Source organism: Columba livia, chromosome Z (genome assembly GCF_036013475.1).
Source record: "Columba livia isolate bColLiv1 breed racing homer chromosome Z, bColLiv1.pat.W.v2, whole genome shotgun sequence".
Taxonomy (NCBI): Eukaryota; Metazoa; Chordata; class Aves; order Columbiformes; family Columbidae; genus Columba; species Columba livia.
The window spans coordinates 29,526,151-29,551,552 of NC_088642.1; positions in this window are offsets into that span (position 1 = coordinate 29,526,151).

The following is a 25,402-nucleotide window of genomic DNA, read 5'->3' on the forward strand; positions in this document are numbered from 1 at the left end:
AACTTTTGAGATTGGACATTAAACACTAATTCTACCATCCATGAGGTTAGACACTACTCAGGTAAATAAAGGTAATCTTTCAGGGTTTTTTTGCCCCCAGTGACCTGGGTTTCACTGCGTAATGTGACCCAGTAAAGCCAATTAGTATGATGGTCTTTTCACCAATCTCTGTTGAATATTTGGAGCAAAATGACACTTTCTAGCTGCAGAGCCTTGGGACATGAAAAGCAAAAGTATTCAGCAGGTTAAAATTAAAAGACAATGACAGCAGTCTCCGTAGAAACTACTCAGCTCCCTGTGCTGTTCTTGCATTTCTTATGAAGTAAGTCAGCTTTACCATATTCTCAGTAAGGGCCTCCTTTTTACTTTTCTTCTGCCTATTCTTACTATCCACTCCTGGGTTTTCATTTTGTGAAAACTGAAGATGGGTGATGGTGAGTTGCTTGCGCAGATAGAGGTCAAGATTGACAGGACACAGCACCCAAAGACCTTTGCCCAGGTTCATTTAAGAGTTTGGTAATGAACGCAGAGTCTGGGCTAAGCCTAGGTTAAATTTCTTCTGAATTCCTCCTGTTAAATAAATCAAACAAAACTATTCCTCAGAGAAGAAAGAAGCACAGAAAACCACAGGAGTGAGGAAGAAGCAAGCAGCACTTTACAGGATTGTTATACCATAAGGAATGCTTGCCAAACTCTGACTGCACAAGAGGGCATGTCAGTGCCTATGCAAACCAGGCAGTGGGGTAAGCTTCTCCTTCTGTATGCTAGAGTGGAAAATTCCCATCCTGTTACTTCTCCATCCTGCTCATGTGTCCTCACAGGGACCTTTCGTGTTGTACTCAGTCCCTCTGTGAAGTTTGTGGGTTGCTATGACAGCAAGGGCAGCTTGAAGGACCTTCACCAATCTGGATTCCCATTCAAAACCTGGAACTTCAGGGACAAAAATATGGCTATGGAAGAATTCAAGGATTTTGAACTTATGTTGAATTAGACAGTATGAGGAAAGAGATTGCTATAAGTAACAAGGAAGTCATCCTAGATCCAAGATAAAAGAGAAGAGAGGAAAAAAGGACAAAATGGGTCTGAGCTAGTTAGAACATACAAAGTCACGGAATCAGTTCCTAACAGTGAAATGTCATCAGATGGACTACCAGGAAAGATGAAGGACTAAAATTAATGAGGTCTGGTTTTAATAACTGATACATACACTATGAAAAGCTACTTACAGGTTAATCTTAAAAATAATAACTAAAAATAACAAAGCTTAGATGCTGATTTCCAGTTCCTAGCTCTCCTGTTCCATCTGGACAGAAGACTGACTGGAAGCTGGAAAAGTGAAACATTGCTATTAATGAAACAGCCAACTCCTTAAAGATGTCACTAGACATTACAGAGGGTGCTCAATAGAAGAGGATGTAATTATGAGAAAGTCCCAAATAGATTTTTCAAATTAAAACTCATGATTAAATCTGTAGGTAATCTTCAGGTTAGAACAATAAACAGTCTTATTAATTTACTCATAGATCTTTATGGCTTCATTCCTCATGTACAATACCTTTATTATACAAGTCTCAGACCTCTCTTGAATAGCAGTTGTCAATGTTGCATAATTTTCCTGAATTGTAGTGTGGTTGATCTTTCTGTAAAATACCTCCATCTTTAAATAGTTGGTTACTTGTCCTCATTATCCTTATGAGAAGGTTGTTTAGTGACTTTGCACCCCTGGGGAAGACTGTTTTATTTCCATCTTGCATCTATTCCTATCAATCATAAATACATATGTTCTTGCCCAGCATTGTCCCTTTGCTTAAATCAAAAATCCTTATCCTTCTGTTTGTAAACATGGATGACAATCTCTCCTGGACTTCATTTACTCTGCTAAGGAAACTGAGCTCTTTTCTGCCACATTTCGTAAAGGCATGTACCTTGCTGGTGGTTCAGATTCAGCCCCTGCTTTTCTGATACCAAAGGACTTTTTTGCTGGTGTTTTGTTTTGTTTTTGCTTTTCCCAGTCAATGTAACCTTCTATTTTTTGGCCAAGGTTCCTGTCACTGGTATCTCAGCAGATTGCCTTAATTCTGCCTATAAATGTAATGCTAATTGTATTGTGGTCACCCCAAGATAATCCAGTGCTTCTGAGATGATGTTGTGATCCTCATCTCTACTGATGATGCCTCCCATCTTAGTGATACTAGTGGATTTTTATCTAACACAATACTAAATTCTGTTTCATGTGTGTCCATGTATGTGCATGCCTGTGAGTTTGTATACATGCTTGTTTGTACAGGTATATAAAGAAAAATAATAAGTAGCGGTCTTTTTGTTGTTTGTTTGTTTGTTTTTGTTTGTTTGTTTGTTTGTTTTTCAATACAAGAATTTCCAGTGTACAAATCCAGAATGGGATTTTTCAGTGGGGTTCATAAATTAGATAGCTTGGTCCTATGAAATGTCATACTGAGGTGTCTAACTCTCTTACTCTTTTAAAGATCTTAAACTTGAAGAAAATAAAAGAAAATGACTGGAGCAATTTCTTTTATCTTTATTAGTGCAAGCCAGTATTTGTAAAGACTAATATTAGTAATTTTAGTAAATTAGTAAATTTAGTAATATTAGTAATTTTATTTTCTTGATAAGAGTACTCTGTGAAGTTTCACAGTGCACGGAAATGTGCAGCATCTAACTGCTGAAAGAATTGCATTCCTACCAGAAAAACCAGCACACAGTTACCTTGGAGAGCAGGGTATTGTTGTCACTTCTTGCTCAGTTGATGGATAAGATGAAAAGTTAAATTTCAAGGTGGAGAAGCACCCAAGAGGTTGCACAGACTCCCTTAATACACAAGTTGCCTTTGACACCACTGCATAGGTTCTTCTGTACTTTTTATACAGCAGAGTTGATAAATGCATTAAATGCCTAAAATATTTATTGGTTCTGGGACAAGATACGACATGACAAGAAAGGAGATTTTTCCCTACAATGCTACAACATATGAAAATTGAAGCTGTATTTTTCTCCCACTCAGAAGCATTATGCATCATTTTTTTCTTTGAAGAATTAAAGTACAGAAATTCTCTGGTAATTGGAAGTTGCAGGTTTGCAGAATTGGTTAATATTTATTCTGTTCTTAAATAAGTCATTGTGGGAATCAAGGAAACAATATTGCTAGCTATTATCTCTTTAGTACATTCCAATTTATCATCAGCTGCTAGGTAAGATTTAACAAGATATGTCAATTTAACTACATCAAACTAGATGACAAGAGACTTCCCTGTCAGGAGAGGAATGAAAGTTTTGTGTATGTAGAAAGGGGGTGGTGGAGTTGGTCTTACTGCATGCTGTGTGCACTAACATGTTGTTTAATTATTTAAGTGAACTGAGGAAAGGCACTGAATGTATAGCTGTAGATAATTCTGTTTGCAGCAGAGTAGGAGCTAGGCAACCTCTGCAAGTGTAGCTTCAGTGCATTTGCTTCAGCCGTGATCTGGGACACTTCTGGAGACTGGTGGTCCAGTCTCCACGTCGGTTTAATCCTCTACCTCTGCTAATGTGTCACCGAAGGTGGGACAGTTGATGCTTCTTCTAAGTATGCATGGACTGTCATGCTTGTTGTCACTCTGTGCAGATATCACATCAAACCCCAGCTGTGCTTTGCACTGTGAAAGAGGCTTTGCCTGTTTCCCAAGCCATTGCCTTCCCAATCCTGGACTGGAAGAAACACACAGCCTTGTGCTAGGGATGTGCAGCAGAGCTGCAGCACAGCAAAGGGGAGCCAGGCTGGCTGACAGCAGGTGAACACCTCAGAGGTGAGGGCCAGGTCAGGATACCCTGGACTTTATACAGGGAAGTATCAAGGGACCGGTATCAATGGCAGTAAAGTTTGTATCCACAACAAACAGTAATTTTGTTGAAGCAGTTCCCTTTTTCCAGCGCAGAAAATTACAGTTTTTGTGGGTTTGCATGCACAGATGTGTAAACACGATCATGAAACATCATCGAAGAATCTGGGAAGGTATAAATCAGAAAAAATATTGCTGACAATCAGCCTTTGTAATATGCTCTGTAACTCCACAAAAAAATTAATTTTAACTGGAAAATGGAAATTCTTCGTATTAACATTTTGTAGTCTGTAGGCTAGAAGTTGCCATCTGCTGACTGTGGGTGCCTCAGTGCATGGGGAGTTAACAGCGTGGACATCTGACAGGACCTCACTCTGTGCTCTGCTTCTGCTTCTCCTTCACAACGGAAGATGGAAGGTTGAGTGACACATTCTGGGACTCTGAATGTAGTTCTGTGGCCTCACAAACATATTTCATACCACCACTTTTGTGAGTTTATCCTGATCCATCCTAGAGTCAGTTAGATTTCTTGCTCCCAGTATTGCTACTGGAAGTTTGTTGTAGAAGGTCACTTCCTGGATGGCCAGACACCTTCTCTGATTCTCAGCCTGTGGGTATTTGTTGCGATTTGATATTCTTTGCTTTCCTTCTGGCACATCATTTAGCTTAGATAGCACCTCTCTTTTCCCAGTACTTATAAGTGGCAGCTCTAGTCCATTTTAGCCTTTATTTACTAAGCTAGACAAGTTGTATTTGCCTCTGCTCCCCAAAGAGTCTCCCATCCCATAGCACTGCTGGTTGTCTTTCTTTGTATCTGTTTCTGTTTTTGCGTTCCTTGAAACACAGCAGCCAGAGCTGTGTGTGGATGTTGTCTCCCCAGGGCCTCATCTCATGGCATTGCTGCTTCTTATACATCCTCGGTTTGTATTTGCTTTTCTTGCAGGACCACATTGTAGCAGTAGCAGCATATTGTCATCCTCAGAGAGATAAGGGTATCTTAATCTTTTTCCTGTTACACCATTTCCATCTGATGAGCTCCCTGTTTTTAGCAGAAATTTGTGTAATTTCCAAGTTCCTGATCTTGCATTTGAGTGGTTAAATTTAATCCTGTTCTGTAGTCTCAGTCTCAGTTTCCTTCAGATTTTTTTCCTCTGTGATACTCCGATTGACCTTAACTCCACAACCCATCTTTCTATGCCGTACAAGAGAGTGAATTAATTCTGCTCTGAAATGTACTGATGAAAGACTGCTCTGGTAAATCTCTGCAACTGTAGTTCTCTTCCACAGAGATATGTTGCTTTATCTCTCTTTTGGTTAGTTCAATGCATATCTTAAAATCTGACTCACTCCTAATTTCACCATTCTAACTACTAGTTTGTCATGTGGCACAATATTAAATTATAGGTAAATAATACATTTTATTGAAATAGAGTCTAGATTAAATCAAACTTATTTTTAGAAAAATCTAATACTTCAGTAAAAACAGGATAATTATTTGCCCTGTTGTGATTCACCTTTGCAAAGTTTCTGTTGCACTGTCTTGTGTCTAAAGCCTTTCATAATACTGAAATGACCCTAACAGTCTTGTTGTTCAAGTCCTTTTTCTTCTGTCCTCAAACACAGAGTCTATGTATGCTACTCTGCAGTCATGCAACATTACTCAAACTCAAAAGATTTTTTTAAAAAGTATCTTTGCTCCTGGACCTCCAGTTTCACATGTCAGGTCTGTTACTGCTTTGTGTGGCAATTGACTCCCCACCTCCACACCACCCCGGCTTGCATACATTAAACGATTTAAGTTTTATTTCAATTCCAGCTGTGGTGAGATTCAAGCCCAAGTCTTTATTTTCACTAGCCATCCTTATTCCTCTGCTTAACATCTTTATGTTGAAACTACAACAAAATATTTAAATTTGAAGTCATACTTCCCTAGTCTCTCCCTTCTCTGACTGCAAGGTAAGCCCACTCTCCCACTCTTTCTTACTTGTTATTTATACGACTAATCCACTTTTCATTGTTTACTTTTATTTTCCTTGTAAGTTACAGCTAAACCTGAACTTTGAGTTCCTAGATTTTCTAATCCTTGCACTTCCAAACCTGAAGAGGAAATTCTCTCTCCTGCATTTCTTCTGTTCCAAGTCTTTTAAAGCAGACACTTATATCCAGATGAATTTCAGCTACTCTACAAATGAGAAGTTGAGCTATCCAACAGAGCATCCAATAGGCTCTTCAGCGCATTGCTGTATAAATAAATAAATAATTTATCCTGCTGTCAAACCATAGATATCATTGCATGCTCAACACGGTAAGAACTGCTCAGCTTAATTTTATTCTTTTTCCTTGCTTAAATGTCACACAATGGCATTACTAATACAAAAAGAGATGTCAGAAGTGGTTATAACTAGATAACATTAGGCAAATCATAATATTTCTGTCTAAACTGCTTGTGCAGAATGCTGGCTCAAATCCACCCCAGAGGAGACTGCCATTCTGTGCTACATGGCAGATTATATGAAATATACACTCATCGTTATGCTATGCCACATTCAAAAAATATTTTCATCGAAATGGCAAATAAATGATAATTTTACTCTCTTATCATACCAATTGTGAAAATAAAATATAACCTTTTCAGTTTTCTGGTGATCTCTTTGACTTTTGAAATCACATAATCTTGACATAAATAATGGTTCATTATCTTCTAACAAATGCACCTAGGAAACTAATCTGCAGCATTATGACTGTGAAAGACAAGGTCTGGAAAATACTGCTGCAGAAGTCTAGAAAGTTACTAGACAGTTGTCCTTTTGGCTTTCTTGCTGGAAGTTAGCTTCTCAGTAGTAGAGTGGGTGGGAAAGAGTGTGACCTCCTACTTTGGCTGCTCCAGGGCGGGTACCTCTGTGTTTGCTCAACCTGCTGAAAGAAAGTGCATTTAGACAAGCATTTCCTTCTGCCAGCCCAAGGTGTGCTGCTCAGTAGGAAGTGACAGCGAAGAGCCAAGGAACTCATGACATTGTTAGCCAGGTGCCCGTATCAGATCCCAAACAACCATAGGTGCTAGACAAGGACTTATATTTAAAGCATGAAAGTCTGGAAACATTCGTAATTTTCAGACCTGATACGTAAGTTTTTTATTTTGAAGAGAGCTGGTATTTTGTTTATTTACATGAATGGTTTAATTTCAGTTCTGGTTGCATTAAAATGAAAGCTCTTTCTGTGTGTTACTAGTATTGTCCTCATACGGTTTGTTTAATGATGACAGAGGGCTGAGCAGACAAAGCTATTCTTTGCCTCACAGGATCTAAGAGATAGAAACAGAAAACAGAGAGTGCCTTGCCAAAGACAAAGACAGCTCTTAAATATGTCCCCTATCCTTCTAGTTAATACTAGTATGGAAAGAAATGCATGCATGCCTGCCAAGTCTAAGACATCTACCTTTTTCTGTATAAAGTATTTTCTAACATTTGGTCTTCAAAATTCACAGTTGTCATCCTCTGAATACAGCCTGTCTCACATCCTTTTCTGCATCTATTCCTGTTCAAATCCTGTATTGAGGACAAATACTGTTCATCACCAACCACATTCCTTTGATGTATATGCTGGTACCAAAAAAAGTAGAGCAGTGTATGTATAGCTTCTGATGGAGAATATTAATTCAGAAAGGGAAGTGCTACGGTGCCATTATTTATGAATGGGTATCTTTCTTTTCTATTGGTCTTTGGGGTTGAAACTGTCATATACTTCTCAATATGGGTGCATTTATCATGCTCTTTTAATTCATTATGTTGCATGTATTGTACACCACACCTAACTATTCTAAGTTGTTGCTGAGCACATCTCTGTATGTAACACCCATTTCTTAAAAAGAAATCCATGGCTGAGGCAATCTTCAAGAGCATGCTTGGGACTGGGGTTGTGCTGGGCACTTCGAGTGCGTAAGAGCCTCCAGAAGGCAAAGGTGTGAGAGTAGACCACTTTCCTCCTCTCCGGCTGTGTTCCCAGCTCTTCCCCTACCACTGCAACCACAGCTGTGGAAGAAGAGGTGGGAGATATGGAGGTGGGAGACAACCCCCAGATGGTTGACTGATGACTCCTCCATGCCTGCAGGTCAAATACCCTGAATGCCCCTATTGTATCCCTTTCAAGGGAACCCAGCAGATTAGGCATGAAAGATTACTAGATGGCCTGTAGCAAAACCTCTACTTACTCTGTCTGTAGCCATGTTAATGTCCTGGCTCCCACACCAATTTGTTGTGGTGAAGTTTGCTTCTCCCACAAGCCCATGAGACAGAGGTGTGTATTTGGAGAAGTACAGTCTTTACAGCCTTTTATGCCTGTTGAGCCTAACTCCAACATGGAGTTCATGGAGAACAGCTTTGATTAAGGTGCATTCATTCAGCCTTAATTAATGGATTTCACACAAAGCACTACTGATCACACAGTAGGTAATGCGTGGCACGAGGATGTACAGCTTCTCTAGTAGAAAGTTACAGAATTGAATGTCCTACAATGGAATTATACAAAGGACAAAGAGCTGGGTTCTCTCTCCAAATTTACAGAAAGGTTTTGCGAGCAACCAGCTTTCTAGATCCTGGTGAATGTCAGATGCCAAGGCCTTCCACTCTGTCGCTGCTTGCTCTAAATGAGAAAAAAATGATGAATATCAAGTAAATACTTCCTGAAATGCAACACTAAGCAGAGGCATGGCTTGAGTATTCCGCATTTAAAAATGTGATATATTTACTTGCAGCTTCTGCAAGATCTTTATTCTTTGCATCTTCTATAAAGAGAAACACTGTCATCCATCCCTTAGGTCTTGTATACAGCACTACATAGTGTGGTGTGCTGTAGGGATCACTGAGCCCTGCTTTGGCAAGGTAATAGGTTGGTCAAAAAGTGCCAAGACATTTTTGCAGAAAATTAGTGCATCAATTTCCATTTTGCTATTTTGAATCCATCAGGTTCTGTGAGGAGTAATCATGGATAATAACCAAATGGGAAAAGCAACAGACCCCTTCACCACCCTGCTAACCTGATTACCCCTTCCACTGCTGCAAGCAGGACTGGGGCCCCTCCGCTTCAGCCTGTGTCACCACCAGTCACACACTGGCTCGCAGGGGAGTCTAACCCCATGAACTACCCAAAACTACTGCGTCAGTTGTTTCACCTCTCAGCCTGGATGTGGCCTGGGGCTGCTTTCTGTCCTTGGAGGACAAGGGGAGGGTGAGGAAGGGAGTTACTCTCGTATTCCCTCTTTCTCAAGTTGCACTGTGCAGTTACTCTACTTCTTCTCCCAAACTCCTGCCGGCCCCAGGAGAGTCTATTTGCAGAGGGAGCAGCCAGTGCCAAGCATCTCTTGTGCAGCTGGGAAGGGCGAGGGGTGGCCAAATGGGATGGCTCTGTGGTTCACCGGGCCCTGCGCTCTCTCAGGTGTGCAGCTCTCTGAAGGACATTGGGGAGGACTGTGGAGAGAAGCTTCAGGAGTGAGTAAACAGCTCAGATACCCTGATACTAGAAATGAACAAATACTTTGTAATGAATAATGTATCGAGGATTTCAATCTCTTTCTGATTACAAATAGTCCACAAACAAGTCACAGTTTATCAAATATTCACTTTTGAAAATACCAAATTACTGTGAATAATTCATGAGGTACAACTTATTCCTGTGTTACTTGTTTTAAATATTTAACACTCAAAATATGAGTTGGTTTGATTGAATGTGTATGCTGTGTGGTACAGCTCTGTGATGCCCGTGTATGTTCCCATGCTGATGCTGATGCACTCAGGGAGTTTTCTGAAGGATTTCCTCTCCAGCATGTCATCCAGTGTAGCAGCTTCCCTGCATGGACCCAACAAAAAGCACAGAGTGGTTGGAAACAAACCCAGGCAGCCATGACCAAGTCACATCAGAATTATTAGCAGCTTTCCTTGATGTACAAGTTTGTGACACATTTAGGTTTTTGCTGTCAAGGTCTGTTCTAGTCTTTTTGAAACTATTAAAAAACTTCTTTAATGCAATGTAAAACCAGCTTCAATGAAGCACCGCTATGTCTTTATAAACGTTGCATTACAGTCTTTTTCACAGACACTGAAATCAAGCAGACCTGCCTCTCCTCCCCTTTTCCCGCATCGTTTTGGACCTTCACTCATGAGTCCCCAGAGATAACAGTAAGGACTCAGCCCATCCCCTGAGCAGGAGTTCACCATGCCATATGGTCTGAAGACGCTTAGCTTTTCCTTGTACTCTCTAAGCTTACCCAAGACAGATGTTTTACTTCTTTTCTTGTTAGTGTCATTTGTGCTCTTTACCTCCTGACAACTACTATTTTTGTAAAGTTTTCCCAGATCTCTGAAGCTGTATCACAAATACTGTTCTCAGTCTCTCATGTTGGAGCTATTGCATTCCTGTAAATAAGAAAAAGTTTACTGGAGCAGGACCTTGAACAAGAACCTGCCAGACAGCTAGAGATCCCATAAGTCAGCAGATCACGAGGTGTCTCCTGCATTCTAATGAAAATATATTTTGTTGGAGCTTTCCTGATTTATCTTTCATACTAGCTATTTCACTTCCTACAGCCTGGCTTCTGGAGAATACCATATCTCCTTTTCTGTCACTGCCTAAATAAGGGAAAAATTACTGTCCCCCGTACAGGTTGCATTAAACCATACTGGAAAAAGGGCACTAGACAGGCTAATTCTACAAAAACTAAGCTAAATATATCTCTGCATATGCACAGCAATATGTAATAGCAAATCATATGGCGGGTAAGGGAGATTTCTCAGAAACTCTCACTGTAACTGGATTTCTCAGCTGTGGGATAAATCTGTCCCAAGGAGATCTTTTTCTTCCCTTTATTTTGAGTAATTTTGCTACATCTCATGGGTTGTAGTACCACATCTTCCATATGCTTCAGTGGAGCATGTGAAATGGGACACAGTCATTTGGGTTCCATATGTGTGCCCATCTTGATTCACTGCACCATGCAAGAATGAGGACTTGCCCAAACCAGAGGATAAGGAATGTGCTATTTTTCTGGTGAGCATCATCAGGCTGTTCAGACTGATTAAAGAATGAAGGAATGGGAAAGGCTCCAAGGCCAGCAAGACCAATTATTTCAAGCAGCAATATTATATAGCTTGTTTTTAGCTGAGTAGAAAGATTAGGTATTTTCTTCTACTGTGCATGCTGCACAGTGGTGGTTATTTCATTTGTTCTGCTTCTTTTGCAGGTAGGAAAATAGAGGTACACACTTCCACATAGGTGTATGAATCCATGCTCAAACTTCTGAATAAACAATATAACGTTCAGAGGTCCTCTGTGTTTCTCAGATGCCATAGGTTAATATCACTTACAACTAAACATGTTAACTGTTGGCCCCTGTGTTTAAACACAGTGGTCCTTGCCACCCTTCCCTTCAGGTGAAATTTCTGACTTGGAGAACTTGTCAAAAAGTCTTCAGTCCAGTTACAGGTAGACCTGAGAATGAAAAAGACCCTCCCAACTTGGTGCCTGATTCACCTAGATTTGTTTGGCATTATGTAAGGAAACCTCATCAGTGGTTGGTGTCTTATTTAGTGTTTTTGCATCTCCAGGAGACACTGATCTCAACTAAGATAGAACAGAAACTCTTGTATTTTTGGCCACAGCTTATGGTTTTGCAAAAGTGAGCTAGAATTGTCTTCTGGAGAAAAAAAAAAAAAAAAAAAAAAGGAACATCTTTGCTTTCATGTCTCTTCTTTGCTGGCTCCTAAGAGCTAGAGATTCACTAGCTTTTTGTTATGAAATGAAACCACCCATGACAGTCTCTGCTGTGATCTGAAACTCCTGGTGACTACACAGTTTGAGTCAGAACCAAATGGCTTGAGTTCTATAATTTATTTTCCACTAAAAATTTGCTGTGAGTTTCACATGCTGGTTTTATCCCATTATTATCTCTCTCTCCAGTATACCCTTGTCTTGAAACTCCTCTGCATAAGTTTGCTAGTGTACACAGTAAAGTAGGTTCTCAATTTAATAATACTTTCTCATGTGCTATCAATCTACTTCTGTCCTGGTTTTGTTAAAAACAAGTTTCTCTTTTAGTGAATTTGCCTATCAGCTAAAGACTTCATATTAGCTGCATTTTCCTGGAGAACCAGATACATGTTTTGGCAAACATAGCAATGGAATGCTAACTTATTGATAATCATGGATGGACATCTCACGAGAGGGGCGACAAGAAACAAGTGACCAAGAAATTGACCAACTGAGTATAACATTCCATTCACGTGAATACTTCATATAAAAGTGCAAGATCACGAGGATCTCGTCCCTTCTTTCCCTTTTCCCTTCTGCTTATGGTCGATATTAGGAGAGGACCTTGCTTGTTGTCCCTGCGAACTGAGGCCTAGTGAGAGACTGAATCCAGCTCCGGTTGGCTGCAGAGTCCAATCCAGGACTTTGGCTGCCAGCTCTGCAGTTGCTGAGACTTTCAAGATTGGTTTTGTATATTTTGTATTATTTTCTCTATTCTTATTAGTAGCATTAGTAAAACATCTTTAATTTTTTCTAACTCTCTTCTCTCTGTCCTTCTTTCCCTCCTGATCGCCTGTCCTGAGTGGGAAGTGGGGAGAGGGAGGGGCAAAAGGGGGAAGTGGTGGGGAGAGGAGGTTAACAATACATCTGCCAGGGTTTTATTGTCACCCCGCAATCTAAACCCTCAACAACTTCAAATTGTTTTTGTCTCAGAGATCACTGCTCCTCACCTTCCTGGAGAAACTTATTTTAACCTAATAACTTAAATTTACACATAAAGTACACATTGCAATTGGAGTAACTGATATTGCTGAAAGGAAAAGACTTTTGGGTCTGGGGTTTTGGGATATTTTCAAGAAGGCAGAAAGAAATGTCTGAATCCTGATTTCCTCAGGTGAAACAGAGGGGGGAGAGGGAGAAAGAAGATAGAAATTCTGATATAAAACAAGGGAAGTAATAGAGGGTATCTGCAGTGTGTCTTTGGTGAGGGCTGTTGCACAAGGTGGATACCATATGTGAACAACCCTCTTACTGTAACATTTTTTACATTGGAAAAATCAAACCTAATATACTTGTCTCACTTCAAACCTCTTTACAGACAAGATGATAAAATAATTTATGTCACTTGTGCCCAGGATATTGCTGCCCTGCTGGTCCTGAGCATCTCTGTACATCAGCTGCCATGCAGGAAGTAGCCAGACATTCATTCTTCACTGCCCAAGAAGTGGGAGCACCATGACAGAGATGCAACCAGGGGAAAAAGCTGGGATTTCAAATGTTTTTGTTTGACTTGGCTTCAAAAATCAAATTTAAGAAAAATTGAAAGAACATTTTATTTCAACTTCATTGTATATAATTTAATTTTGATAAGGCTGAAATTGTTTCATTTTGAAGAAGTGAGGGTTTTCTATATGGGTTTAGCTTCTCCCTTGTGTTGTCTTTCAGGTGGCTCATGCACTCATGGCCTTGCTGAGGCCTTGGGTTCCAACTACTTCACATTTTCCAATAAAAAAACTATCCTATGGAAATGTTTTCAACAAACTTTGCTAGACAGGAAATGTATGTCCAAGTTAAAACTCATGACTGAACGAAGGAGGAAGACATTATCTGTAACAGGAAAACCTCAGCTTGCACGAGTGATTTTAACCATTAGCCTTGCAAACAGACTACCAGAAGCAAAACAAATGGCATGAAAAACAATGGGAAAAGCACTGTCAGTGTGACTCCTACCCATGGAGCTAACAGCAGGGAAATTATTTGTTGGGGAATATTCAGTGCAACTTGCAACTTGTTTCCTGACCAGCAGCAAAGAAGACATTAAGTTGCTAAAGCTGCTGCTTCTGGGGAGATAAAGGGTGGATTAGTTGGCAGGAACTCATAATGAGGCTTTGAGAAAGAGTAGAAACATTACTGCAGATGATGAGGTAAAACAAGCTGTGCCCAGGAGAATTTCTAGGCACTGGGACAGCATCATCTGCACAGCAAAGTCCTGATGATAGCCCCAACCCAGGGCAGCTGACAGGGCCCCGGGCCCCAAGCACTCTGCAGGGACCGTTCCCACAAGTGGCTTTCATGCAGCCACACAGTTTTGGTGGGTTGGAGCTTTTGGTCTGGAAGATGTGGGCTGTTAGCAACCTGTTGGCTTCGTGTGCCAAGTTTGCTCCACCACATGATCTCCACAAGAAGCTCTCAAGGAGTGGCAGAGCACTCGTGCTAATTTCTCTCCTTTCTCTGCTAAGAGTCCTTCGGATGGCTAATCCATCTGCAGGTATCTCTGTTTCTCCAGACTGCAGGAGAAAGCGGAGTGGGAATGGCTGTCACACAGGCCATCTTTAAGTAATGCAGTGCTCATCATCCTAAAAGTAGTTAACACTGAACTGATTCAAAGCATGTTTAGCTTAGTGGGAGATTTCAATTTTGAAAGGGTCTGAACTGAGGTCACAGGTGGGAATAACTGAATAACAGAAAGAAAGGTCACGATGGAAAAGGATATGTTTCTGATGAGAAAGAGATACATGGAAGGCTGCTCCAGAGCACCAGACCATCCAGTGTAGGAGGTTCATGTTTGAAGCATGAGAAAGCAACAGATCAGAGGGAACCAAGTGGGGAAGCTGCAGCAGCAGAGGTCTTTCTGTGGAGATGGGAAGGTCTTGATGTAGCCAGCCTGGGAGCTGGCGGGATCATTCACCACCTTCTTGCCCCAAAAATTCCAATGAAAGTCTGGACAGTGGTGGCTAGCAATCACTTTGTTTTAGATTTTTAGCCTCACTGAGTTTTGCAGGTGAGCTGGACCCCAGGGAAGTGGGGAAAGCAGTACTCCTGGTAGCCCATTTTTCCTGAATCTGTGCTGTTTTTCATGGAGTGAACAGGTGCTCCATGCTCACACTTCCTGTATGTGACACTTCCACCTGAACATCACTGCCCAACTGCAGTTCTCATGGCTTACAGATTTTAAGGGATTAGGCTTGCTCCATGAGAGCCAAAGTGGCATGACCTCCATGCCCTGAGTGGATGAATGCAGTAGTTTGTCTGCAAATCAGTCTTTCATGTATGTCCTCCTGCTTATTTGATTTCCATAAGCTGTAATTTAAGTAGGATGAAACAAACACAGTCAGAAAATCTTACCGTTTATGCCCTGTGCACTGATAGCAGATGATGCTTTTTAGTGGATTCAGTCTTCCTTCACAGCAGAGTCAGTAGTAAAAAATTCACCTGCACCATGAATTAAAAATTCACCTGCATCATGAATTATATGTAAAACTTTATACCAGTTTGTTTAGAACAGGGTCCTGGACAGAGGATTGCAAATTTTCCCAACCTGAAGGTGGTGGGTTAGTAACTATTAAGACAGCTGTTGCTAGAGCCTGCTTCTGTATGCACAAGGGAAAATGACTATACTGTTTTAAGGAAAAAGGCATGAGGAAAAAGGAGGTTTTAATAATTTTGTGCCAAATCTTAAGGCAGGAATGAGACAGCAAGAGGTTGATAGTGAGTTTTCATTGCACAGGGAGATGGAAGCTTCGTTGGTTTCCTAATCCAAAGTACTGCTGTTTCATCCAGCTAAGGTGGTATCTACCTCTTTAATGGGACTATGACTCAGAGAGCAGGTGATGGCTGCTTCTTTCCGTGTATAGAGCTATAATCCTTCTCAATTGTCAACGACATAAATTACTATTATTTCCTTACCAGGTAGAACATTTTCCTTAAATGTGTGAAAGAAAAACTGTAGGTTGTCTACTGAATTTTCCTCTTAGAAAAACTGTCTATTCTTAATATACAAGTTCAATGAAAGTTCAAAAGTTTATGAGTGCAAAGACCATATTCTACTAATTTATCTGCCAGCTTCTCAGCTCATGTTTTGATACTTTGAATTAAGAGACATTTTTGTACTGCCTTCATGTAAAAGTAATCAAACAGCACTTTTCACGGACCTATCACAATATCTGTTGATCATAATCAAACTACAGACCATGTTAGTATTACAGGGAGCCTGTGCAGGACAATTTGTCAATCACAGGAGCAAACACATGCTGATTGTCACAGGACAGTGTTTTTCTTGGCTGATATAACTCCATCAGGTTTTACCCTATGAAGAATTGCCATGAAGAATTGCTCAAGGAGTCTGCAGGTAAATCAGCTATCTTTTTCAGCAAAATCAGATATTTTCACACTTCCTGGGGTCAGTGACCTTCATTCACAGGGTAATACAAGGACTATTGGATGTAGTCTCAGCACTATTAGTGGTATGTTAACAGCCTGTTCTGGAAAAGTGACTTGTCAGAGACCAGAAAAGAACAGAGTGCCTATATCTATGAAGTAGGTTAAAATAAAGAGTATTTCAGAATTATGGAGCTCCCAGGTTATTCTTAGTTCCTGGAAAATGCTGAAATAATTAACACAAACCATTTTTAAACATCTAGGAGAAAACAATGTGAGTAGAGGCAAGCATAAATTTGCCAAGAATAAGCAATGCCGGTCAGTTTAACACCACTTGGTAAGCAGCTTTCAGAGAGAGAAAGAGGAGTGTTCCAATATTTTGGTTGTAGGGAAATTTTCATGCTAATTCATATGACTTTTTGCTAACATAAGTGAGAATGGCCTTGATGGGGAGGGGCAGCCTCTACAATGAGGGCAATATTATCTGGGTGACCAGGATGTACTACTAAAACAATTGCAGGTGATGAGGTTCCATAGGAGTCAGTCCTTGTCTGGTTCCCCTTGATATTTTCAATATTAATCTATATGGGGGGAAAAAAGTACACTTATTGAATTTTCAAATGGCATCTCACCGGGACTGAGCATGGGTAATTTGGAAGATAAAGCTAAAAATAAAGATTATCATGACAGCGGAGGAAGACGGTCTGAAAATGCAGAGTGTCAATAATGTAAATAAATAAATGAAGGATAGAGACCAGCTGGCAAAATACAAGTTATTCATGACACCATTGTGAATCGTGAGCTAAGGATGAGGAAACACTTGCAAAACCAGCAAAAGTTATAGTAGTATAAACAGAAACTTAAGACATGTGAGAAATCCTTCCACTCTGTTCAGCCCCAGTGAGCCTGAACCATCTGCACATCTGCAGGACTGAGTCCCATGTTGGGTGATGTCTTTTGAAAAACATGTAGATCAACAGTAGAAAGTCCAGAGGAGACCACTAAACCTGATCAGGAGTCTAGAAAGGAAGTGAACAAACCATCTGGGTTTTTTTTTAGCCTATGGTGCAGAGGACAGAAGGAGGAATCAACCCTAACAAACTTAGCAACACAAAATCATGGGAAGTGATTATTTGTTTTCCATATCCATGGTGACCAAGGCAAGACATAGGCTTAAGCTGGAACAATCTAAGTTCAGGTGAAACACTAGGAAAAGCCTGCCACTGGGAAAGCTAGTGAAGGACTGGAACTGAAAGACTGAGCTATAAGAAAGGTCACCCTGAGAAGGGCGCATGTCTGTGCATCCTGCACACTCCCTCTGGGCTGCTGGCTGGTGGACTTGTGTGCTTAGAGAGAGAAGAAAGACATCACATAGTGCCAGCCTCCACTTCATACAGAAAAACCCAGCATAATTTCTTTTAAGACTTATGATATTCTCTTCTACCCTGGCCTTACTCAACCTTGATGGATTTTCCTAACACTAGGTCTAGCCTACTTACAAAATCTGTGAAAAATCGGACACTATATCCAGAAATGGATTTGATTTTTTTTTTTTTTAAAGACTTTATTGAAAACCATACCCAGAGAAGAGGTAAAAATTTTATTGGATGAAACATCCACTTAACATCTTGAGCTGTGACTTAAAATTTGGGATCACAATTTATTTCCTTACACTTTTTTTTCTTTCTTTTTTTTTTTTTTTTTTTTTTTTTTTCCCTAGAAAGATATTGACACAAGAATGACAAGTACCACATGACGGATGGCTGAAGGAAACCTAAACTTTGGGATGTTGCTGAGGAAGGATTAGTCTTGTTTGGTTGCTTTTGAAGTAAACTTCTGGGTTTCTATCCTGCAAAAACAAAGTTCCGAGTACAAATTGTTCAGTCTGGAGGGACACCTGCAGTCCTAGGAAGAGTCTTTCTAAAGTCTCTCAAGATACTCTTTCACAGCTCATCTGTAACCAACACTTCTCTGTAACCAACACTTCTCCTCTGGACAGACATCTTGGAGTGAACTCAGCAGAGTCATGCTGCTTCAGATTTTGGGTAAGTGAGAGGTGCGTGACTTGCATTTCTTTCTCTGACTCATAAGTCAATGGAAAAGATTTTAGTGTTCTCGCAGTATATTGCTTCCCCAATGGAGTGTCAACTACGTTACCTTCTATATGACTGTGCAACTGTGAAACACTCTTCAAAGTGACAATTCTAAATTAAAATGATGTGCACTTTTAGATAGGTTTCCCAATTTGAAGCATGGTAACTTGTCTCTCTTTCCAGAGTAATACTAGAAATGTGAATGAAGTAGGCACCATTCCCCGGTTCAGTGTTGGTATATAGTTTAATAAATACTGCCATGTAGTGTGGAAAAAACTCTGTTCATTTTTATCATATGCAGTAACATGGAAAAACATTATGTAGCAAGTTCATTGCCTCTGACCTCATGCTTGCTAAATGGCATCCATAAATACTGAACATGCCTGTGACATATTTTTGGTGTCTCATATTACATGTTTCTAGAGTTTAGGGAATGCCTGACCAGGGGTGAACTTGTCTGGCACATCATCTTGTTTCCAGAACGTATTGTTCTTGGATCTGTCCCAAAACATAGACAGGGACAGTCCAATGTTTCTGTGGACAGTCTTTTTCTTTTCCTTGGGCAGTTCAACTTTTGTTTTGGATGCAAATTAATCCTTAAGGCTATAATTATCTAAGTGTGTTTATTGTTGACAGTTTGTCCCTTAAGAAACATAAAGAATGTAGAATCAGCCAGTGTTCAACCAACTCGTTTGTTTTGAGTAGTTCTTAATCCTTTCTATTCATTGTTATTCAGATTTTTCATTAAATGCCACTTAAGAACACTCCTTTTCTATGTCCCTTCCTAGTTTACTACTATTTTCTGAAGGTGCTGTCCTGTTATCCTTGAAGATAATGAAAAACTCCCCTTGGCTTCAATATCAGCAGAAAACTGGTCTAAGTGAGCAGTTTTGTCAGTTGGAATTTATTTATTTCTGTAAAGGGCTTGGTCCTGTGAGTTACTGAACGTCTGCTAACAAGACCTGATGACATTCTGCTTCCACTAATGTCCTTGGGGGCTGAGAACACTCAGTAACTTGCAGTACTCCATCAAAACTAACACTGAGAAGTAATTTCAAATAGAGTGTTAAAACACAAAGTAATGTCTTCTCAGGCATCTGTATTTTTTATCACAGTATAAAACCTGAATGCTATGTGGAAATTATACCTTTTCAGATATAACAACTTTTTCCAAAGTTTAGACACATTCTCACATTGAGAAATGTTTGCCACATTCTGTTCATGCTCATAAGGTCATGACTAAGATAAATAGACTTTAGAGAAACATTAGAGTGGGAGTATGTGGGAGGAATTTCATATTACTAGCTCATTTTTTTAGCAGATAGAATTTTAAAAGCTTGTTGAATTTTATCCTTGATTCCATTAGAAGGAAATATGACAATGGTTCCTATAGAATATACATTCTTATAGAATAGCATAATTTAATATTGTATGAAACGGAATATATTATGGAAAGCTACTGAATAACATCGAGGAAAACAACTATAAATCCTGACATTTAGAAGCATGGCAAATGGATGGTGATGGCGACAAGACTTAAAATAACTTTGAAAGGGTGTAAGATTTGGCCCAGTTTCTCTCTGAGCAAGTGACGATACTCCCAGTGTGTGCTAATGAGAACTGGATGAGGCATCAAATCCTGAAGTCTTTATTTGGCATACCATAAATCCCCACCCTGGCACAGACTCAGCTGAGAGTCTGCCACTCCCACCAACCTCCACCAGGTTGCCTCAGAGACTTGCAGTGGAGCCAAAGCAAGACTATTTAATGTGTATTTCAGCTGCAATGACAGATTTCCTTTGGGTAAGGTGAAGATCATATTTGAAAGCCACAAGTAAGGCGTTGTCCAGTGAGATTTCCACAGGAGGGAGGGTGGGGAGTCACTATAAGTAAAAATGGACCAGGAAGATGCAGGGCATCTAGCTGGTGAGTTTAGGCCTTTTCTCCAGGTTTTATTAGTCATATAGGTATAATCTGATCCATAGAAAAGTGTATCTCTGGTTAACAGAGGGATAACTGTGAGCATAGGAACAAACAGTCCAAAGTGTGGGCTCTTGAGGGACAGTAAGAGATGTACTTCAGTAAATGACAGAGAGAAACACGATAGCCTTGGTGCAGGAGCCAAGTAAAGGAGTCAAGAAGTCCCAGGTCGGGGAAAGCTGGAGCCATGGAAAGCAAAAGATAAGAAAGGGCTTAGCAGAAAAGATTAAGATGTTTTATGTGTCACTCTCCTCTGTTGTTTTCATCCCATCTTCCGCTCTCACTGCATCCTGTTGTGAAAGAGTAAAGTTGGATTTGTGACATAACTGTAATATTGAGTAGACTAATTATTCAGTAGACTGAATATTACAGCCACAGGTTAATGACTTTACTGGAGAATGAACTCAGAAAGAAAGTTGTTATTCTAGACCAAATATCTGTCTAAATCACAAAAGCAATAGAAAAAAGTCTACTAATAAAACACTTTTTACATTGTATAAACTGCTTTCCCTATGAGTCCTTGGGGCAAAAAAATCCAGTTGTAGGAGCAGACAAAAACCTATACATTTTCCATGGTTGCTGGTAGGGTCCTTTACAAGTCAAACCCCATGTGCAGTGTCTTGCACATTCATCTGTATTTCCCAGCTGGACTGTCTCATTAACCCTGCTCTTCCCTCCTGTGTGCTTAATAACATCTCCAGCCTTCCTCAGCCTGGGACTTCTTGGCAGCAGCTGTTGCACAGCGGACACTTGAGACGCTGCTTTGCAGCCATCTGAAGAGTCTGGGACTGCTTTCAGGATGAAGGCTCATTGTGCTGTTCCCAGAGACTAGCTGTGCAGAGCATCCCATCCACTGGGCTCCCACGATGGCTAACATGGCTTGGGTTCTGCTGTTTGTACTGGGAAGCTGAACAGAAGGAGGGTTTGCAGAGGTACCGTGACACTGAGGTGTCTGTTCCAAGCATGGTGCCTAATCTCCCTCTTCCCACAGGCTTTAGCAGGGCAAGCATAATTGTAATTATTGTTTATAGACCAAATGAATAAATTTTACAAGGAAAAAATTATTTGCTGTCTAGTGCTAGTTACGTGCCACTGCCAAGTCTTATTCAACAGCTGTGGTCAAAGGTTTGCCCACACAATTTGGAGGTGCACCCAACCTGCACTTGCTGCAACACTTGAGGATGTTGAAGCCACCAGTGCTGTTTCTGCTTTCAGCCTCCCCTGCCTTTAACTGGAATGTTCACATGCACTCTAAGATCACTAAGCAAGAATGCCTGTCAAGAAGTAACGAATATTTGCCAAGCAACCATGCTAATCACCTCATTTGAGTCTGCTTATACACTTACAGCAACAGGACTGCATGACATGACTCGCTTGGTATTCAAGCAAAAAGTCACATGAGCCACTTGAAGAATGGAAAAGCCACCTGGAAAGACCTGGGAAGCACTGCCGTGTGGGAAGGACATGGCATTGTGACCCTGGGAGTGAGCTCCAAGCGCTGCCAGGAAATAGGTTTCCTCTCAGGAGGGGTTGTGTTGTCGTGCGTTGGCTTTGTTTGGTTAATTAGACAGATACCACATCTTTGTCCTCATAGACGGTGGTGATTCACTTTCAAGGAGTCACTGAAAAGTCAGGAAAGGGATGGAATAAAGAAAATCCACAGCAGGATGTTTGCTATGCTCCAGCTCCTCTGCATTCAGCCAAAGTTTTTTTAATCCTTATGCTCAGCTTTTCTATCACATATTCATTTCAAATGCAGGCTCAGTGTTTTGAAGGGCACTTTATAATGATTTTATCCAGGTTCACATTATTTGCAATCCAGAGGGAAAGCATGCATTCTTTGCAAGGCAAATAGAAAACATATCTGAACACAAATCAAAAGAATGATTACGGCATGCACGCTCTGTACCCGTTACCAAATCCCCAGGCTCTTTCTGTTTGTTTAGGTCCTTTTTCTTCTGCTTCTTCTGGTTGGACTGGGTGTAAACTGAGCAATGAATAAGGATGGTTAAAATGGATAACATAAAAAGATGTGACATTCTTGAAAGATTCCATGTTTCAAACTTAGATTCAAGGGAAAGCTACCAAAAGAAAACCTCTCCGTGGTCTCAACTAGATCTTTCTTTAACACATCAGAGGTTTGCATAACCATCTGTCATAGGTTGCACTTCTGATCCCATTTCAATCTCAGGCAAGCTCAGATTCACTGAGTAATGAAAAATGGTATTTGCACAAAATGGAGAGAAAAAGGATTTTTTCTACAGCACATTATGTTTTACACTGCTCATGATACAGCATTTCATATCCCGTAAAAAAAAAATATTATCTGTAACTTACTGTGCATGCTAGAAAAAGCAACTCTGTGCCTTTAAAATAGATGTCTTTTTTTCTGAAAACACTTCATCTCTCACATTTCCCTACCTGCAAAGTAACCTGTGTTTATAGGCAAATCGACTCAGCTCCTAATAATGACCTAGAGTAAACATCTGACATGCACTGCTTTCAAGCTCCTCTTTGTTTAGGCATGAATTGTTCATTTTCATGTCTTTTGTATACTGCCTAAAGGAAACACAAATGATACAAGGGACGTTTTACATTATCAGTTGTGGCAGAGGTTGTGCCTGTGTTTATCTGATCCTCCTTTATTGCATTACAAATGGTAAGATAAACTGCAGGGCGTACAATGGTCATTAATTTCAGGGCACATTTTCACATTGGATTTTTAATTTAAAATGTATTAGATACAAGATAGCCACTTGTCAAGGTTCCTAGTAATTTGCAAAACCTGTGTCAATCTCATGTAATAAAAAATTTCTTCCCAATATCAATGATCAACTCATTTTGAAATATGAGTGCCTGCTCTGTTTGCTTTAGGAAACAGTTATTTTCCTGCCTGCTCAGTTTCACAGTCCAATCACCAGTGGCAGTTTTGGAGTGTCCTGTCTCACTGAGCTGCCACTGGCCAGTGCCAAACAAACAAGAAACATCAAAACCTGTTAAATGTGAGACTACACAGGGCGAGAGAGGTGGGGCAGAAGAAAGGAGTGTGGTAGGTATGTCCCTGTAAAATGCCTGTGTATCTGACTGCACCCTCTGTGCTTGCTGCAATTGTCTGTCTAGGGAGAACTTAATAAAATCAATACAGAACTTTAAAGCAGGAAAAATAACACAGAGAGTATATGCTTTTTTTTTTTTTTTGTTCTGGGCTTAAGAGTTCTTTGCTACTTGACAGAAGTCACTGTCATATACACTACTTGCTTTATCTGAAAGTAACTGAAGCTCCAAACACAAATCTATCAATGAAGTAACATCAGTTTTCAGCTCTGGACCTTGCAAACAACAGCCAGTTTTCAGGGTTTCTGAGAAAAAAATTTACAGCAGAGGCTGTGCCTCAGCCCAATGTCACCCTAAGAACTGAAGCACTGGTATAGCTGAGGTTGCCTAATACTTTATAGCAAAGGTATGCCTTTTCAGCCTCTCATGGCTTTGCCATGGTTTGATCTGGCATTTCTATGCTTCCTCCTAGTGCTGGTTTGACTGAAAATGGGTTAATTTTCTTCACGCAGTTAGAAACCCTTATTTTTCCTAGCTAACACAGTCATTATTTGAACTTAGTTTGAGAACAAGAGATAACACCCCAGCACAGAGTTAATGTTTTTAATTGCTCTGGTTTGAGAGCCAAGGACACTCTGAGCTCTCTGCCCACAGGTGTGAGGCATCGAGGAAGTGGGGCAGAGATAGGGCAGAGCTTGACTGACATCCAGACTGATCAGTAAGAGTGTTCCATCCCATTAGCATCATGCTTTGTATTTAAGGAGGAGGGGGGATCTTCCTCTCTTTTAGGCTCTTTCTCTTCCACGCGCTTTTTTTTTTTTTTCACTCTTTTTTGTTGGAGACGGGAAAGTTTTTTGGCACACGACATTTAGTTTGGCCCTTTGCCATTTTGCAGAGGCATCTGAGCCTTTCTGCCTTATTCCTCTCTTTTCTCTCTCTGGGATCAGCTTTGGGACCAGGTGCAGTTTCCTGGGACTGACTGACAGAGCTCGTGAGGAATTCCCCTGTGTATCTTTTACTTCTATTATATATGTGTATATATATATACAATATGTACTAGTAGTGTATTAGTATTTTGTTATTTTATTAAACTGTGTTTATCTCAATCCAAGTTTCTCCCTTCCCTTTTGATTCTCTCCACTACTGGGGGGAGTGGAGGGTTGGGGGGGGCAAGTGAGCGGCAGTCATGGTTGTATTGCTAGCTCAGGTTAAACCACAACACTCCTCCATGAAGGACCACTAGGGTGTGACTGGAGGTGGATCTGCTGCATGCTGAAAGAATTAAGTGATTTTTACTCCGAACTTTTCCCCTTGTAGCCTTTGTTTTTTTAAGAGCTGTTTTATAAGTAACCAGGAGGATGATACTTCAGGTAAGTGCCATTCTTCTTAACTAACACAGAGACATGAGGAACGGCTTTGTCAGCTGCCTTCATATGCTCAGTTGCCAGCAGGTGAAGACCAATCTTTGAAGATACTGCCTTTTTCCAACCAGGTCTTTGCAATAATCTTGAATAATCTTTGAAGCCCACAGATGCACGGCACCTCCAGGGAGCCACTTCCAGAGTACAAGGAGAAATTTTTCCCCTTCTCTGTGTCATCACCTTACTCCACCCCACCAAGAGAGAGGAGGGGTTACCTCCTTTCTGACACTACAGAAGCAGATCAGTGTTTTCTTTTCCACAGAAATTCTGCTTTCCTTGCAAATGCTCTGGGCCTTTCTCCTTCCACTCCCCAGTTGGGCTTTTCATTTGGTCCCTGGGAGAGGCAAAGGGTGGTTGGTGGCAGAGATGTTGGGGACCCAGGCCTTGATGCTGTACAGCCTTTCTCTGCCCACTCTGTGTGGTAGAGAGGACATAGCCAAGGTCGACTGGGGAGCTGCAGGGTGGCGTTTGGATTATTTCACTGATTATTTTCTTGCTCCTTATAGCTCATGCGTTATACCTGGGCTGCTTCAGAAGGTCTACTGGTTCCAGCCTGAGAGCACAGCAGGGGCCCTGGAGTTAAACAGGGTACAGGACACTGGACTTGTATGAGGTGCTGACTCCAGGACACTACAAGACGTAGTGCATCTGACTTTTTTGTCTCTTTCTGTGGCTATATGGATCTGCTCCAGCCCAGCTGTACAGCTTTGTAGGAGGGGAAATGGCAACAGGCTGGGCTGTATAGTTTTATCCTCAGCTGCACTTCAGAATTACACTTTCCTGAGGGTTACATGCCGCTATTGATCGACTCTAAATAGCAGTAGCCAAGCTCATGGCCTTTGAT